We start from the raw sequence: 6,403 nt of genomic DNA, 5'->3' as shown, positions 1-6,403 counted from the left end.
GATTCACAGGATTCAAGTTGACAATGCTTACAAAGCTACTGCTTATTGCAGCAAAAGCATTCATTTAATGCAGCAACAGCAGTTAAGTAGGACATCAAGGGAACCAGAGAGGCCAGGTGCAGGCTCCAATTGGTCCACCTCTGGAAGAGCCATGCAAGACATAACCTTCTCTCTAGAGTCACCCGTGTGTCACAGAACACCTCAGAACTGGAAGGTCCAAGATGGAGTTTCCACCAGGGTGTCATATACCCTGCTGCTCATGTAGGCATGTTTCTTGCTGTGTCACCAGTCCCAAAAGCACAGTCTTCCAGGGGTCTCACCAAGACCAGGAACAAATCATCAATCTCATTGTTATCAATACACAATGCTGAACAAAATAAAAATAAAAATAAACACTGCTGATAAGCCCGTACAAACCACATTGAAATCCCTCAGACTCATGGTTACGAAACAACACTATTAATCAGTATCATTAACGCCCTGACCAGGGCTCAGTGCTGTACAGGAATAGCTTTTATTTCGGTAAATCAGTCTATGTCAATTCCAGGCCTGCTGGAATTAACCCTTGCAACAACCATGGTTTATATGAACCATCCTGTGTTCAACCATTTCCATAATGATATATGAGTCAGGGTTCTCCAGAGGAATGGAACCAATAAGAAATGTGTGTGTGTGTGTGTATATGTGTGTGTGTGTGTGTGTGTGTGTAGAAGTACTCCATGACTTATAATGGGGTTGTGTCATGATAAACCCATCATAAATTGAAAATATCTTAAGTCAAACTTTTGAGTTATATTTTCAATTAACGATGGGTTTATATAGATATAACCCTGCCATAAGTCAAGGAGTGTAATGGATATATATCACTTTTGCAACTTCGTAAAGTAAAAAAATCATAAGTGAGGCCAGGTGTGGTGGCTCACACCTGTAATCCCAGCACTCTGTGGCTGAGGCTGGTGAATCACTTGAGGTCAGGAGTTCAAGACCAGCCTGGCCAGTATGGTGAAACCCTGTCTCTACCAGAAATATAAAAATTAGCTGGGCATGGTGGTGCATGCCTGTAGTCCCAGCTACTTGGGAGACTAAGGCCGGAGAACTGCTTGAACCCAGGAGGCGGAGGTTGCAATCAGCCAAGATTACACCACTGCACTCCAGCCTGGGTGACAAAGCGAGACTCCATCTCAAAAAAAAAATCATAAGTGGAAATACATAAATTTGTTTGTATATTATGCAGTATATATGTAACATATTTATATTTTATATATAATTTATATATTTATATTATATAATATATAAACATATTTATCAACGTACTCATATATATACATACATGCATGTATGTATACACATGTATAAAGATGTACATACCTAGAGACTCACTTCCAACAAATGGAATTCAGAAGAAGGGATGGCATATCACTTTCAAGATTCAGTCATAAAAAGGCCAGTTCCAGTCTCGGGTGCTGTCACTCTCTTCTTGGGTCACTCAGTTTGTGGAGAGCCATGTCTCGAGCCATCCTACAGAGAAGCTTGTGTGGCGAAGAACTGGAACTCCCTGCCACCAGTCAGGTAAGTGACCTTGAATGCAGATGCTCCAGCCTCAGTCAAGTCTTCAGAGTCCACAGCCTCTGTCAATTGATTGACTACAGCTTCCTGAGAGACCGTGAACCAGAACCATCCAGGTAAGTCACTCCTGAATTCCTGACTCTCAGGAATTCTCAAAAAGACTGGAAATAAACATACCAAAATATTAAATCAGGTTATTCCCATAGGGTGAGATTATGAGGGACTTTCACTTGTTTATTTTGTGTGCATGTTTATTTGTATTTTCTGCTTTTTCTTTTTGAGACGGAGTCTCGCCCTGTCGCCCAGGCTGGAATGCAGTGGCCGGATCTCAGCTCACTGCAAGCTCCGCCTCCCAGGTTTACACCATTCTCCTGCCTCAGCCTCCCGAGTAGTTGGGACTACAGGCGCCCGCCACCTCGCCCGGCTAGTTTTTTGTATTTTTTTTAGTAGAGACGGGGTTTCACCGTGTTAGCCAGGATGGTCTCGATCTGCTGACCTCGTGATCCGCCTGTCTCGGCCTCCCAAAGTGCTGGGATTACAGGCTTGAGCCACCGCGCCCGGCCCCGCTTTTCCTAAGAAGAAGCTATGTGGGTGATTTTGTAGCCAGAAAAGATAACCGTTACAAAAAGTAAAGTTCAAGTGGAAAGACAACCAACCAATATCTCAATGTGTGAGTAGCATAAAGTGGGCACATGGAGAGGAGCCGGTGGAGGAGTGCCTGGCCTGTTCTGGTGGAGGCTGCAGAGCCCTGGAGCGCCAGGGGTCCCCTTTGGGCTTGTTAGTCCCCCTAGCCCAGAAAGAACAAACCTGGTCAGCTTCCTGGGGTGACTCACTGAGGGGAGAATCCCTATGGTGCTTGATGTGGTCAGATCATTCTCTTGACCTGAACTTTTCCTCCTTCATGAATGGAAAACACCTGTCTGCTAGGAGCACCTCTTCCTCCTGACTCGCTGCCTCCTCCGTTGCACAGCCACCCACCAGGAACAAATCTTCATTACAGGGTCTCAGACTCTGCATCCTCTGAGCCACTCACCCCCTCCAGGACCTGCTTCTTTCCCGCTTCAGTCTGCCAGGCTCTGGGCTGAGCATCCTAGCCAGAGGCTGTGGTTGAGTGTGGGTCTTAGGGTTCAAACCCTCATCTCCCTACCGTTTCCTACGGTACGATTTTGGGCAAGTCATTGGACCATGTAGCTTTAGTTTCTTCATTTGTAAAATGGGATAAAACACTTCATGGCTGATGTCATGCATTTGAAGCAGTTAGAACAATGCATAGCATGCAGTAAGAGGGCTGTAAATGTCACATGTAGGAAATAAGGAAGATAGGCTCCCTGCCCTCGTAGAGCTTACAGCTTAGTGGGGAAAGACAGACATTGAATGCATAAATACATACCAAAGGAGACAAAAGCGGGCAGCACCCCGTGGCCTGGAAAGCAAGATTTATCAACGACCCTGTCTTCAGATGAAAAAACAGGAAAATCAGCCAGGTGCGGTAGTCACGCCTATAATTCTAGCACTTCGGGAGGCCGAGGCAGGTGGCTTGCTTGAGGCCAAGAGTTTGAGACCAGCCTGGGCAACAGAGCGAGACCCTGTCTCCATTTTTTTAAAAAAAAGAAAAGAGAAAGAGGACAATTCTCCCGGTCACACTCTGAGCTCAGTGGCGGAGCTGGAATTCCAACCTGATTTGTGTCATTCCAGGCCCTTGTACTCAAGGCCTCATGATTTGCAGGAGCCCTAGGCACTCAGCCTTTGTGGGTTACTTCCTCTTTCACAGGCATCTGTGTGAAGAGACCACCAAGCAGGCTTTGTGTGAGCAATAAAGCTTTTTTTGGGGGGGCGGGGGCAAAAAAGCTTTTTATTTTCCCTCACATTCCAGCTCTTCGCTTTTTCTAAGACCTTTTCCAACTCAGAGCAAAGGCCCAAGAAGTTGATTCACACTTGAGAAACAAGTCGGGAACTAGGCTGGTGCCCTCAGAGCCGGGTTCTAGACCAGTGGGACTCCTGGCGCGGGTGGAAGCACGTAGCAGTGACACAGCAGAGAAGGCCACAGAAAAGAAGCAGGAAGGAGCCCAAGACCAGCAGCCTGGGGCCACACAGAGCCAGCTCCTCTCCTCCGAGGTGAGCAGCTCAGTCAGCACAAGGCCTTCGTGGCGCCAGACACTAACGCACTCCTCACCCATTCTAGGGCTTAGGTGGCATTTCTGGCCCCCTCCTCTGAGCAGGATATGGGTGGCTGGCTGGAGGGTAGGATTCCTGGAACAGCACTAAAATACGGGCAGGTTCCTGCAGTCCTTTCTGTGGTCACCCTGACTGTGACGAGGACCAGTTGTCCTGCAGAAGATCCTTTCAATCCCATCTGACTACCCAGGACCGTGGCCTGGAATGTCCGGGTCTTGTTCCTGTCTGGACCGTCTCCGAAGTTCAAGGTGGTCAGTAAGCTCACGACGTGAGACCCTCGCCACTTCCCTGTGACTGTCCCATTCCTGGGACACAGGGTCAGCTGGCCAAAAGATCTCAAAAAAGAGACCCAGTCCTGGGGGATGTCAGGGCTGCGCAGGCCAGTCCTGTGGGTGAAGAGGAAGCTGCCAAGGCCCAGGCCAGAGAGACCAAGGAGCAGCAGGATCAAAGTGGCACAGAGCAGCGGTGGGTGGTGGGCCAGACATAGGTGGAGGTTGTGCCCTGCCTGGCAGTTGCCCATGGGGAGCAGAGGAGGCTGAGCCTCCAGAGAGAGCCCCTCCCTGCCAGGTGGAGGCCGGCGCCCCCACAATAAAGCTTTTTAATCACCTGGGTGCAGGTGAGCTGAGTCCGAAAAGAGAGTCAGCACAGGGAGATGGGGTGGGGCAGTTTTATAGGATTTGGGTAGGTAGTGGAAAACTACAGTCAAAGAGGGTTGTTCTCTGGCGGGCAGGGGCGGGGGACACAAGGTGCTCAGTGGGGGAGTTTTTGAGCCAGGAGAAGGAATTTCACAAGGTAGTATCATCAGTTAAGGCAGGAACAGGGCATTTCACTTCTTTTGTGATTCTTCAGTTACTTCAGGCCTTCTGGATGTATACGTGCAGGCTTGGGCTCAGAGGCCTGACATCCTCCATTAAAATAATAATAATAATAATGATATTTTTATTTTAATTTAATTTTATTTTTATTTTTTGAGACGGAGTCTCACTGTCAGCCAGGTTGGAGTGCAGTGGCACGACCCTGGCTCACTGCAACCTCCCAGGTTCAAGCGATTCTCCAGCCTCAGCCTCCGGAGTAGCTGGGATTACAGGCGAGCACCACCACACCCAGCTAATTTTGTATATTTAGTAGAGATGAGATTTCTCCATGTTGGCCAGGCTGGTCTCGAACTCCCGACCTCAGATAATCCGCCCGCCTCCATCTCCCAAAGTGCTGGGATTACAGGCGTGCACCACCACACCCAGCTAATTTTGTATATTTAGTAGAGATGAGATATCTCCATGTTAGCCAGGCTGATCTCGAACCCCCGACCTCAGATAATCCGCCCGCCTCCACCTCCCAAAGTGCTGGGATTACAGGCGTGAGCCACTACACCCGGCCAATAATGATATTTTTACAACTGCATTGCTATAAAGACAAATCTAATCAGGCTAGGTTGTCTTCATTTTTTCCCTTGTTTTAAAAGATATTAAAACATTTTTATGGGCTTCTAAAAGTATTTTGGGCCCTAACCACTCTGCCTACGGAGCCTAATGAGTGAGTCCACACTGCTTATTACAGGGAGATGAATATGATACCATTCTTGCCCTCACAGGAGCTTTCAGTACAGTGGGAGAGCTATGAGCATGAAACAATTCATTTTAGTAACAACAATTCTAGTTTAGATGTTTTGAGTGCTTGCTCATCTCATTTAATTCTCTCAATAACTTAAGAAGTAGTAAATAATGGCCAGGTGCGGTGGCTCACGTCTGTAATTCCAGCACTTTGGGAGGTCAAGGCGGGTAGATCATAAGGGCAGGAGTTCAAGATCAGACTACAAATACAAAAATTAGCCTGGCATGGTGGCGCATGCCAGTAGTCCTAACTACTCGGGAGGCTGAGATAGGAGAATTGCTTGAACGCGGGAGGCAGAGGTTGCAGTGAGCCAAGATCACGACACTGCACTCCAGCCTGGGCGACAGAGTGAGATACCATCTCGGGGAAAAAAAAGAAAAAGAATTAGTAAATAATGTGATTTTTCACTTGACAGGCAAGGAAATGGAGGCCCAAAGAGTTTACACTGCTTGCTTGTGGTCCTAAACCTGTCAGGGATGGGGCAAAGTTTATACCAAGGTCTACGTGACCCACAGGCCTGGATTCATTCCCTCCCTGCTGTACTGCCTCCCAGTTGCAGTGTGGGAGGCAGAAGGAAATAACTGCTACAGGCCCAGGTGCAGTGGCTTATGTCTTTAACCCCAGTGCTTTGGGAGGCGAAGGAAGGAGGATCAGTGAGACCAGGAATTTGAGACCAGCCTGGGCAACATAGTGAGACCCCTATCTGTAAAAAAAATCAAAAAATTAGCCAGCTGTGCTGGTGCATGCCTGTAGTCCCAGCAACTTGGGAGGCTGAGGCAGGAGAATTGCTTGAGCCTGGGTGAGCCATGATTGTACCACTGCACTCTGGGCAACATAGTGAGATGCTGTCTTTACAAAAATTAAAAAAAAAACATTAGCCAGGCACGATGGCGCATGCCTGTGGTCCCAGCTACTTGGGAAGCTGAGGTGGGAGGATCACTTGAGCCAAGGAGGTTGAAGCTGCAGTGATCTGTGATCACGCCACTGCACTCTAGTCTGGGTGACAAGAGTAAGACCCTGTCTCAAAGAAAAAAAAAAAAATATATATATA

At 47.9% G+C, this 6,403-nt stretch overlaps 1 pseudogene across 1 annotated transcript; it reads right to left on the bottom strand.

The window, feature by feature from the left end:
* Positions 1-3,403: 3,403 nt before the first annotated feature.
* LOC105517136 lies at positions 3,404-4,320 on the bottom strand (annotated as a pseudogene). The gene has a single exon (XR_001002621.1). The product of XR_001002621.1 is annotated as an insulin-like growth factor-binding protein 3 receptor pseudogene (transcript).
* Between the last annotated feature and the right edge of the window lie 2,083 nt (positions 4,321-6,403).

The sequence above is a fragment of the Colobus angolensis genome, unplaced genomic scaffold, assembly GCF_000951035.1.
Source record: "Colobus angolensis palliatus isolate OR3802 unplaced genomic scaffold, Cang.pa_1.0 Scaffold3, whole genome shotgun sequence".
NCBI classification, from domain to species: domain Eukaryota; kingdom Metazoa; phylum Chordata; class Mammalia; order Primates; family Cercopithecidae; genus Colobus; species Colobus angolensis.
The sequence above is the reverse complement of the archived record's forward strand: the minus strand, read 5'-3'. Positions and strand labels throughout refer to the sequence as shown.